Raw genomic sequence first — 12,896 nt, 5'->3', positions numbered from 1 at the left:
TAGCAGAATTAGCTCAGAATTAGTTTCCAACCATGCGACGTGGATGCTTCTGCTATGGGGTCCTTAGAATGGAGTAGTGAGAGGTTAAAACTGTCTGTAAATACCTCTGCTAGCTGATCTGCATAGTTCCTGAGGATGCAGGCGGGTGACATCCCAATTTCTATACTCAGCGTCTCAGCTGATGTGTCCTGCCTTCTACACAACTGTATGTCCCTGTGTAACCACTTTCAGGTGACTTGTATCCCTAAGTGTTTCTGTTCAACAGCACCCTTTAGGGTCCAGCTATTCACTGCGTAAGGCCCAGTAGGGTTCAACATCCCAAAATGCAGGCACTCCCCGACTTACATAATAGGCAACTTAAGTAAACTCCCACTTACGTAAGCAATTCTTTAAGCCCACTGCTTTCTTTAAAAGTTGCTGCAAGCCAGTCAGCTAATCTCGTGGATGCTCCCATGTGGTCTCTACGTCAGAGCTCCCACGTGGTCTCCCACTGGTACTACACAGTACTAATAGTAAATTTATGTGTGCGCAGTATCACTTCTGTTTCCAACTTACATAATCTATCAGACTTACGCAAGGGTCCACGGGATGTAACTTTTACCTAAGTCAGGGAGCGTCTGTATATCACTTTACACTTGTGTGAGTTAAATTCCATCTGTCATTACCTTGCCCACTTCCCTGGTTGATGTATATCTTATTCAACCGTCTATTTTGGTGCATCTGCAAACTTCCGAATCATGACATTTTCGGACAAATACTATTTCATTTATTGAAAGATATTGTTTATGACACTTTATAAATAATGTTTTGTTTTTTTGTGTGCTGTTTCTCTTCCATATTTACCACAACCACTGTTTCCCACAGTTCCAACATGTTTTTTTTTTTTACCTTTCCTCTCCCTCTAAATTCCATCATCCATTTCTTAAACGGACAGTACAGAAAATGGTAATGTAGCTTTATTCTAAAGTTATAGGAGCAGAATTAGGCCATTCGGCCCATCAAGCCGTACTCCGCCGTTCAATCATGGCTGATCTATCTTCTCTCTCAACCCATTCTCATGCCTTCTCCCCATAGCCCCTGACACCCTTACTAATCAAATAGTTAATCTTGGTTTCCGCCCTATCATTCTTTTGTTCTCGTCACTCCTCCCTGTCTCTGCAATTTAAAACCCCTATTGTTTCTCACTTTTACAATTCTCATAAAGTATAATTGACCAAAACGTTGACTCAGATCACCACAGTGACTACCTAACTTGCCAAGTGTTCTGTCATTGTCTGTACTTATTTTAGACTTCCAGCATGTGCAGTTTTTTGCCTCAATTCCAAATCACAGCAACTGGCTCTGCATGGAAGCAATTCTTCTCATTTGTCCTCCAGTACTTCTGCAAATGAATGCATATTAAGTTAATGACTTTCCTGCCAGTGGAAACAATTTGTCATTAAAATGATACATAACTGAAATATAAAAGTGATTTCATTATAACTCTGCAACTGAATCAAAAAGGTTATTAGTTGCGAAAATGGGCTTGTAGATATGAAAATGAGTAATTTACAGCAATTGTTTAAATAAAATCCCCATAAAAATGTCAAACCTGTGAAGGCATACCAGTATTAATCAGTAAATAAATAATTTTAAAATATGGAACTACAGATGCCATGTATCTAGAAACAGATAAAATTAATTCCAAACTTTCCTTGATTTTAATTTCTAAAATGTTTTTATTTTATGAGATAATTGTGGTTAAGCTTCCCAAATTAGTTTTCTTCTGGATGATTCGTTTCTGCTGCTGCTGTTTCGCCTCTCTCATCCTGTCATAAAGCTGGCATTATCCAATAAAAGCTTTTGAACATGTGACTCAAGCAAATGATGGCTTCTCCAAATAATTCACCTGCAAGTGTTAAATGCTGTTTAATAATTTAACATAATTGGCAAATGCATGGAAATGGTAGATTATATTGTATCATAAAGCTCTGGATGAGACAATTTGGCCTGAGTTATCCAAGACATTTTTCCAAAGCTCTACAATTTTTATCTTTAGGTACATCTGGTTTAGCACAGCTCTCCACAATCATGTAATTGGTGCCTCATTCTTACATAATTTATGATAATAACTACCAGTCAAGAGAACTTTTACAATCTAATGTTTTATTCTTTTAGATTGAGTCATGATTAATGGCCATGGTAAAGGAATCTTCTGATATTGAAGAGGGTAAAATAGTGTAGCTTATGTGTTGGGTTTGTATTTTGGAAAATTGATACGAAGAAAATAAAATTGGATGAAATGATCAACTCCATGGTGTTAAGATTTGAGGAAAATGGAGTAAGTGTTGGATGAGCGGCAGTAAGTGAAATAGTACTGAGGCTGTGTGAGCAGTGTTTCTGCTTGAAACTAATCACATGTATTTGTCACATTTATCATTACTTATCTACACTGGCTCACCATTCTTCCAGCACGTTAATTTCAGAATTTCATGATACCTTTGCATCTCTAGTGACAGTGTCGCCTCCCCTGGATGCTGCTCTGATTCCAATTACTGCCGCAGCACCCGAAAGGGACCTTCATAAGGGTGCTGCAAGGGCGACCTGTGGGCGTCATGGTGCAGAAAGACGTACGGACAATCCACCAACGCCGGTGGCACATGGGATGGGGCCACCCCATGACGAGACGTCGGGACGGGAGCCAGGGCACCAGCCCTCTCCCGCAAGTGCACCAACACAGATGACGTAGTTCCCATAAGCAGCTGGGACAAACTCCATGGGGACGGTGAGCGGAGCGCCATACACTAGTTCCGCCGAGGACGATGACAAATCCTCCTTGGGGGCAATCCGAATCCCCAGCAGGAACCATGGCAACTTGTCCATCCACTCAGTGAGGCGAGTCTTCAGGGCATCCTTCAGATGGCAGTGGAACCGCTCCACTGACCCATTCGACTGGGGATGGTATGCTGTCGAATGGTGGAGCTGCGTCCCTAGCAGTCGGGCCATTGCAGACCATAGTTCAGAAGTGAACTGGGCATCCCGGTCCGATGTGATGTCCAGAGGAACCCAAAAGCGGGCCATCCAATTAGCCACGAGGGCACGAGTGCACGACGGGGCGGAAGTGTCCATTAGCGGGATGGCCTCTGGCCACCGTGTAAAACGGTCCACCACCATCAGCAGGTGCGAAACACCTCGGGACGGAGACAGCGGCCCCACGATGTCCACGTGCACGTGGCCGGACCGCCAGCGTGGCACCGCAAAATGAACGAACGGGCGCCCGGACGTGTCGATGTACCTTAGACGTTTGGCACGGAATGCCCAGCATCCGACTTGCTTCCGCAGCCCATGCTATATAAATCTCGCGGCCACCATGGCAACCTTGGCCCGGATAGACGGGTGAGCTAGCCCATGGATGACATCGAACACTCGACGGCGCCAGGCCGCCGGAACAACAGGCCGCGGCTGGTCCGTGGACATGTCGCACAGGGTGGAAGTACACGAGGGACCCAACGGCACATCCTCCAGCACCAAACCCGGAATCGCGGTGCGGTACACCAGCATTTCTTCTTCCGCAAGCTGCGCCGCAGCCAAGGCTGAGTAGTCTATTCCGGAGGCTGGGTTGAGAACGGCTGCTATCGCGGGGCGGGACAAGACGTCTGCAACCAGGTTAGATTTACCGGCGATGTGTCGGACGTCTGTCGTAAACTCCGAACTAGACGTTAGCTGGCACGTCTGATGGGCGGACTCATGATCTGAGCCCTTGGCAAATGCGAAGGTGAGGGGCTTATGGTCCGTGAAGGCTACGATTTCCTGGCCCTCCAGGAAATACTGCAAATGCTGCACCGCAAGGTGCAATGCAAGTAACCCCCGGAGGAAAGAACTGTAGCGCTGTTCCGCAGGCTTGAGCTGGCGGCTGAGAAAGGCGAGAGGCTGCCATTTGCCATTGACTGACTTCTTAGAACGCCGCTGACTGCAGAGTCCGAGGAATCCACGGTAAGTGCTGTAGGAGCGGTAGCCCGCGGATGTACGAGCATTGTCACCCAAGCCAAGGCTTCCTTTGCCCCTTCAAACGCCTCCACGGCGATGGTGTCCCATTGCACCTTCCGCCTCATGCCAGTCAACAACTGAAAGAGTGGCCGCATAATTTTAGCCGCCGCCGGCACAAACCGATGGTAGAACGTTACCGTGTCCACGAACTCTTGGAGGCCCCGCACTGTGGAAGGCCCCAGAAACTGGCGGATCGCCTCAACTCTGTGCATCACTCGGTGGCCCAGAAAGACGATGGCCCGGAGGCCTAACTGGCATTTGCCAGGGTTAATCACCAGGCCTTGTTGACTATGGTGCTAGCACAATAAACGCAAATGGGCGCAGTGCTTCTGCCACGAGCGACTCGCCACGAGGATGTCATCTAAATAGATGAACAGGAAATCGAGCCCGTGCCCCACGGTGTCCATCAGTTGCTGGAAGGCCTGTGCGCCATTCTTGAGGCCAAAGGGCATCTGCAGGAAGTTGAATAGGCCGAATGGGGTGATAATAGCCGTCTTCGGGACATCCTCCGCTCGCACGGGGATCTAGTTATATCCCTGGACTGTAGATTTTAGAATAAACCTTAGCCCCGGCCGGATGGGCTGAGAAATCTTGTATGTGGGGAACGGGGTAATGATCGGCGATTGTCGCCTCGTTCAGGTGGCGGTAGTCACCAAAAGGCCTCCTTCGGCACCATGTGCAGTGGGGAGGCCCATGAGCTGTTGGAGCGTCGGTCGATGCCCATGGCTTCCATTTTCCGAAACTCCGCCCTCGCTATCAGGAGCTTGTCGGGGGCAAGCCTGCGGGTGTGGGCGTAGAGCGGCGGACCTGATGTAAGAATATGATGCGGCACACCATGTTTCGGGCCGGTCGAGTCGAACTTCGGTGTCACAATGCCCGGAAACTCGGCCAGTATCTGTGCATATATATTGTCACCGCCGCCACTGGGTTGTGGATTGGCGGATGCAGTAGGGTGCAAGGAGATCTCCTCCAATGTTGAAGCGTGGACAAGGCATGGCCCTCTCATGTCCACCAGGATTGCGCCCGCAAGAAATATGCGCCCAGCAACGGCTGTGCCACGTCCGCAACAATGAACGGCCAGGTGAAATGGCATGCACCACAGATGATCGGGATGATGCGGACGCCCTAAGTGCAGATGGAACTGCCATTCGCAGCGGTCAAGGGGGGTCCTCCGCATACCAGCACGCGTGTCCACTCCGGAGGGGGGCAAAACACTGACCTCTGCCCCGGTGTCCACCAAGAACCTGAGCCCCGAGTGCCGGTCCCAGACCTACAGGCGATGCATCCTGCCGGCTACCATGGTGACTATCAGCGGCCGGCACCGTGTTTTCCGGAAAAGAACATGGCGGGCCGCTGAATCCCAGCGTTGGTGGTAAAAACACCACATCCTTTTTCTTGGATCCTGCTCAGCCATCCTCCTCTCCTCTGCCACTTGTCTGGTATGTGGCTCAAGTGGGTGTGGGTCCCTAATGGGCGTGGGCCTCTTGTGGGCATGGTCTTCGGTCGCTGGGCCTTTCAGGGCGCTGAATCGATCCGGTCCAGCGATTCCGGGGATTCTAGCGATTCTAGGGATTCCAATGCACCCACCTGCTGTTGGTCAGACAGCCACAGCTCGTCGGCGTGCGCTGCTAGCCGGATCGGATCTTCAAAGCTCTCGCCTGAGAACTGCCGGCGGATGTCTCGCCACAACTTCTGCAGGTGGGTAAATTTAAACAGCGGGCAGGGCTGGTGGTCGCCCATGAGCGTGAGCATTTAGCTCATTAGGGCCGAGGGCTTCTGGTCGCTGAGCCCACCCATGTTGAGGATCCGACAGGCGCGCTCCATCCGACTTGTCCCGTAGATCCGGAGCAGCAGTTCCTTGAGGCCTATGTACTTATCCGCCGCCGGTGGGTTATTGAGGTAAGGAACGACCTGACCGGCTGTCTGCTGATTCAGAGCGCTTACCACATAGTGGTAACGAGTCTCGTTGGCCGATACACTGCAGTTTTAGAACTGGGACTCTGCCTGTAGAAACCAAACCCCCAGCTGCGAGGTCCAAAATGTAGGCAGCTACAGGGAGACCGCGTTGAGTTCGGCCATGTGTGCCTCGTAGGCGGCAGCGGTGGAATGCATCTTCTTACGAAATTTCCCTTCCAGGATTACACTTCTGAACGTCAGGGTCACCAGTATAGCGGGGACTCACAGGAGTCCTGCCAAAAACTAAGCGGAAGCCAGTTGTGTGCTTGAGACGTGTTAGGATACAGCTCCCTACTCCTCAAATGGGCTCGGGCGTTACCCGACCTTAAATACCCCTAAGGGTCAACCCCATGACCTGCGCCTCCCACACAGAGACACCTAACTCCCCCCTCCAGAGCCGAGGGTTTGCTCTGCCAGTGGCCTACCACCAGGTGCCGCCACAATATATACACTAGACCAAGTGGGACCCATTGGACCTATTCCCCCATTGCAATAATCCATACTCACCCGTTCCCCCAACGCAACCCGCTTCCACCACTCACCCGTTCCCCCAATGGAACCTGTTCCCCCAACACAATATTCCACCACTCACCCATAGCCCCAACAAGAGGCCTGGTCCCCCAATGCAACCCGTTCCCCAACGTATGATTTCACCACTCCCCTGTCTCCCCCAGCATTGGACTTTAAAAAAAAAAACTCCAATTGCACTCCCCTGCCTCCCCCAGCACTTCTAATTGATTATCAAAGTGGATTTTAAGTAAACACAGTAGGGGTGGGGTAAGTGGGGGCGCTGCTTTATTTTTAAACTTAAACATGGAAGGGGCGGGGCAAATGGGGGCGGGGCGCTGTGTTTTTTTAAGTAAACACAGGAGGATTGGGGCAAGTGGGGTTGCTGTATTATTTTTTTAAAGAAAATACGGGAAGGACGAGGCAAGTGGGGGCGCCGTTTAATTTTTTTTAAGTAAACACAGGAGGGGCGGGGCAATTGGGGCGCCGTTTTATTTTTGTCAATAAAGGAAAGTTCTGGAAATTAAACCTCTCCCCTATTCCACCTCTCCCACCCACAATGAAAACCCCCATGTGGGCGTCTCCCCCATCTTCCATCCCGACAAGGAATATTTTGGAATTTGTTTTAACAAAGGAAAGCTCTCCCCAAGAATCTGATTAAAACAGACTTTTAATCTCACTCCCTCAACCCCATAATCTGTCTCTCTGTCTCACTCTATCTCTGTATCTGTCTCTCTGTCAACTTTTCCTCCTTCTTCTTTTGCCTACTCTCACTCACTGTCGGGTGGCAGCTGAGATACCATTGTGATGTCATTGTCGGGTGGCGGAATGTTCACAGCAGCGTATGTAAATGAGATCCCATTGTGATTGGAGGACTGCGGGAAGCCATTGTGATGTCATATCTGCAACTGCCAGAAATCTCACAGCCTAGTCAGTTATTCTTCTCAAAGTTTGCTTTTTTAAACTTGTAAATATCAATAACACGTGAAATAAAAATCAAATCTGAAGGAAAATTGACATTGGTGCAAAAAACTTTGTGCTCATTTGTACCGTTTTGCCGTAGTTCTGGGATTACGCACGCACAGACAGGCATCCAAACAAGACAAGAGTTTTAGTTAGACAGACAGACAGACAGACAGACAGACAGACAGACAGACAGACAGACCGACCGACCAAGTGGGACCCATTGGGTCCCTGTCACACAGGAAGCCTGGTCCCCCAATGCAACCTGTTCCCCCACCACAATATTCCACCATCGCCCATAGCCCCCACGGGAGGCCTAGTCCCCCAAAGCAACCCGTTCCCCAATGCAATATTCCACCACTCACCCACCAACCCTCCTCTGCTTCCTCTCCTCACCCGCTCACTCCCCTCCTCTAACCCCCCCCACACACTAGCCTCCCCCCCACACACACTAGCCCCCCCAACACACACTAACCACCCCCACACACCCATACTAACCCCCTCCACACACACACTAACCCCCCCCACACACACACTAACCCCCACACACTAACCGCCCTCACATACACTAACACCCCCCCCCCCCCCACGCACACACTAACTGCCAGAATTTCTGATCCAACTTTTAAATATCAATAACTTGTGACATATAACATCAAACTTGACATGAACGATAACGGGACAAAGGTGAGTAAGGTGGGTGGCAGCTGAGATCCCATTGTGATGTCATTGTCAGGTGGCGGATTGTTCACGGCAGCGTATGTAAATGAGATGCCATTGTGATTGGAGGACTGTGAGATGCCATTGTGACATCATAGCTGCAACTGCCAGAAATCTCTCACAGCACAGTCACAGTTATTCTTCTCAAAGTGGGCTTTTTTTAAACGTTTAAATGTCAATAATGTGAAATATAACATCAATCTGAACGAAACTTTATACAAATGACCACGGGACAAAGGTGAGTAAAGTGGTGCAAAATAATTTGGCGCTATTGTGTACCGTTTCGGCGTAGTTTCTTGAGCTTACTCACATGCAGACAGACATCCAAACAAGATAAGAGTTGTAGTATTATAATAATATAGATAGATAGATGAGCAGTATACAGTAGATAGTATAGATATTCAAAGTCATTTTGCAGGACAGGAAGTCCATAATGAGAGAGCACAGCTTTAAGGTGAGAGGGAACAACCTTTAAAGAGATCTAAGGATTAAGTTTTTTTTAAATGGCCACAAAGTGCTGGAGTAACTCGTTGGGTCACGCAGCATCTCTGGAGAACATGGATAGGTGAGTTTTCAGGTCCAGACAATTCTTCAGACTGCTTGTGGGGGAGGATGGGTGGTGGTGGGGGGGAGGGAGGAAGGAGGAGAGGCAGGATAAGGTGTAGTAGGTGATAGGCAGACATGGGTGAGGGGGTGGGGGTTGATAGGCAGATGGTTGGAACTAAGGTCAGAGATTAAAATCGAAGGTATGCGACAAAACGATTGAAGTTGCAAATTGTGAAGCCAGAGAAAGGAATGTGAATGGAAAGGGAGGGGAGAAAGGTGCGTATGCAGTTGGGACACATGCGATGGGAGGGAGAAGAAAAAGGGGTGTGGGGGAGAGGGGAGGAGGGGAATTGTGGGGGTTACCTAAATTTGGAGAATTCAATATTCATTTTATTGTTTTCACTCTGAAAATTGTATTTATGTGAAACAAGCTGCCAGAGGTGGTGGTAGAGTTGGATACAATTACAAAGTTTAAAAGAAAGTTGGACAAGAGAAATGAGTAGAGGGATACGGGCCTAATGCTGGGTCAAAGGGGACTATTTTATGGTGTACAATTCTTTTTTCTGTTCTAATCCATGACTGGAATAAAATGTTTTAACCCATGTAAGGGTCTGCGATGAATTTATTGTAATCGGTCGGAAGTTCAAATAAAGAAGACCTCAAAGATTAATTTTAAAAGTTTGCCTCCAGGCATTATCCTGATAGAAGAAATTTGTTTTGCATCCATTCATATCAGTGGGATATTCTAGCTTAAAAGTAAAAGTAGTTTCCATAGTTATCCTTCATGGAATATGATGTGAGAGAGTGTTTTTTAGCAATTTGTAGTTTCTATAGAATTACATGCTTGGTGTTTAGAAGTGATAATGTGAAGTGATGAGAAGTGATAAAACACACGTTTAAACCATTACATCACCTAAATACCAAGCATGTTTAGGAAGTGATATAATGGTTTAAAACACAAACGAAAATACCACAAACGCTTGAAACCTGATACAAAATAAAATGTTGGAACTATTCAGTGTGTCAGGCACCTCCTGAGGGAGAGTAAAACAGATAATGCTTCAGCCGTTGACCTTGGGTTTAGTAGTCCACATAAAGTGGTGAGAAAAATATATTAAATATATTAAATTCTAAAGTACTCACAGTTATTAAAATAGCTTCTGTATTTGGTAATTATTCCACTTTCCTCTCCAGATTTAATTTTTCATATCTTATTTTTTTAATGACCCATTTCAAAAAAGCATTGGCTGTGGCCCCTGCATGTTAAGCATTTTTTGGCAATCTTTGTAAAACACCAAGAAGCTGCAATGTACATTTATATTCCTATTTGGAGGTTCTGAATGTTCCCACCACTCCGCATTTCTCTCTCACGCAAGCATAGCGTTACGTTCATGGTGTCTTGGCACACCTTTGACAATTCTGCTCTTAACACATGCCTCAAAATATACAAGGGTTGTCGACCATAACTTCCCATTCCCACTGCACTTTTCCCCATTGTACTATCCTCAGGAATGGAAATTGTAGACTTGTTCTGTTCGTTAGTATCTATACATAACGAAAACTCTGATCTTGTGCTTTTCCGGTTTGTGCGGTTTTTCTATTTGCGCAAAAGCGGTACGCAATAGCACAACGATTTTTCACCAGATTACTCACTGTTCTCTTATGCTGCGAGTGCAACAAGTTTTGTTCCGATCGGTGGTATATTGTAAAAGTTATCGAGGTTTAAAAACTTTAAAAACTGCACGTGCGCAGATTTCTTCAGTCAGCGCCACGCAGATTAGTCTCCTCTCCTGACACACACACAGTCTCTCCCTCCCTCCCTCCCTCCCTCCCTTTCTCTCTCCCCCCATCCCCAAACTGGTCCAATCATCAAGTCAACGGGATCTAAACCACAGCTAATGAATGACCTGTGGAGGATGGAACTGCAGATGCTGCTTTTTATGGATGGAGGGAGGGAGTGACTGGGTAGGGGAAAGGAGACGGAGAGGCAAGGGAGGGATTGTGAAGGAGAGGGGAAAGATCCTCACAGTTAGAAGAGTGGGCTGAAAGATGGCAGATGGAGTTTAATGCTGATAAGTGTGAGGTGCTACATCTTGGCAGGACAAATCAAAATCGGACGTACATGGTAAATGGTAGGGAATTGAAGAATGTAGGTGAACAGAGGGATCTGGGAATAACTGTGCACAGTTCCCTGAAAGTGGAATCTCATGTAGATAGGGTGGTAAAGAAAGCTTTTGGTGTGCTGGCCTTTATAAATCAGAGCATTGAGTATAGAAGTTGGGATGTAATGTTAAAATTGTACAAGGCATTGGTGAGGCCAATTCTGGAGTATGGTGTACAATTTTGGTTGCCTAATTATAGGAAGGATGTCAACAAAATAGAGAGAGTACAGAGGAGATTTACTAGAATGTTGCCTGGGTTTCAGCAACTAAGTTACAGAGAAAGGTTGAACAAGTTAGGGCTTTATTCTTTGGAGCGCAGAAGGTTAAGGGGGGACTTGATAGAGGTTTTTAAAATGATGAGAGGGATAGACAGAGTTGACGTGGAAAAGCTTTTCCCACTGAGAGTAGGGAAGATTCAAACAAGGGGACATGACTTGAGAATTAAGGGACTGAAGTTTAGGGGTAACATGAGGGGGAACTTCTTTTCTCAGAGAGTGGTAGCTGTGTGGAATGAGCTTCCAGTGAAGGTAGTGGAGGCAGGTTCGTTTTTATCATTTAAAAATAAATTGGATAGTTATATGGACAGGAAGGGAATGGAGGGTTATGGTCTGAGCGCAGGTATATGGGACTAGGGGAGATTATGTGTTTGGCATGGACTAGAAGGGTCGAGATGGCCTGTTTCCGTGCTGTAATTGTTATATGGTTATTATATGGTTATCCTGGGGAGGTGAGAAGGGAGAGTGGGGGGGATTGAAGAAGGGGCTGGAGAGGGGGAAACTAGGGAGATGAGGAGAGTGGAGGAGGAGGGAGAGAATGGGTAGGGAGAGAGTGGGGAATAGAGGGAGAGGAGGGCAGTGGGGGAGGTCAAGATGGATAGTGGTGGTGGATAGGGGGAGATGAGTAGTGGGGAGATAGAGGGATGGGAGAGGAGTTATGGTGGGAGTGACAGGGTAGGGGAAAGGGGAGGAAGGGAGAGGTGAGGGTGGGATTGGGGAAGGAGAGGAGGAGAAGGGAAAGAAGAGGGAGGGTGAAGAGGAAGGGGAGAGAGTGCTGGGGGATGAGGGAAATGAGCCACGCCTGCGCAGTTGGGGGCTATGCGTGAGTGGTGCAATATTGCGTATGCGGACGGGTTGCATTGGGGGAATGGGTGAGTGGTGTAATATTGCGTTGGTGAACTGGTTGTTTTGGGGATCAGGCCGCCCGTGTGACCAGGCCTCCCGTGTCCCACATAATCTAGTATGCTTTAAATCTTTTTATTATTGTATAAAAAAGAAATAAGAATATGCTTTTATTTTTTAAAAAAACATCCTACCAGTAAATACCAAATGTGCAAATTCTCCTGGATATTTTCCTTACCTTCAGTATTAACTGTTAGACCATATTGATAATTTCTTCCTCCCACCACAACTCCCTCATCCATAACTCTTCCTTGGAAGACTCCTAATGTTCTGGAATCTTAACTTACTTGACCCATAAGGTCGCCGAGATGAGCTGCTCCTTGACCCCGATTAGGCTGTTTTCTTCATTTCTTTGACTTATCTACCTGTGTTACTCTAGCAACTGATTTTGTTCCAGTTGGCATGAAAGATGCATCACTCACTCTTCACATCTGTGAGGATTGTCAAGCATCTGGGTTCTATTAGGCCTACTTTTCTGTCTTTAAATATATTTTACACATAAAGGTTATGTTACCACCTGGCCTCTCAAAGCATTCAAACCTGTCTTTGCTCCAAATTCTGTGAGTCTATTTGTAGAGCTACCCTTTACTGAATAATCAAAACCATCTGCAATTTCCCTGAGGCTTCAAAAATAATTTATTTGTATTTAGTCTGGTCAGCAACTTCTACCTATTAGCTTTGCTCTGCTCCCTTATTGACTTTATTATCTCTGCTGCATTGATAAAGCAGCTAATTTTGAGAATGTAACTAGGAAAATGGACAACGGAGAGCCAGTGGATGTCGTGTACCTGGACTTTCTGACAGCATTTGATAAGGTCCCACATAGGAGATTAGTGAG

The 12,896-nt window shown here is 47.1% G+C and overlaps 1 protein-coding gene across 2 annotated transcripts in view; it reads left to right on the top strand.

Annotated features, from left to right (window-relative positions):
- Positions 1-12,896, top strand: part of tarbp1 (TAR (HIV-1) RNA binding protein 1) — a 226,972-nt gene that overhangs the window by 69,476 nt on the left and 144,600 nt on the right. The window lies entirely within an intron of this gene.

The sequence above is a fragment of the Leucoraja erinacea genome, chromosome 8 (assembly GCF_028641065.1).
Source record: "Leucoraja erinacea ecotype New England chromosome 8, Leri_hhj_1, whole genome shotgun sequence".
NCBI lineage: Eukaryota > Metazoa > Chordata > Chondrichthyes > Rajiformes > Rajidae > Leucoraja > Leucoraja erinaceus.
Note: the sequence above shows the minus strand (reverse complement) of the source record. Positions and strands in the feature narration are given on the sequence as shown.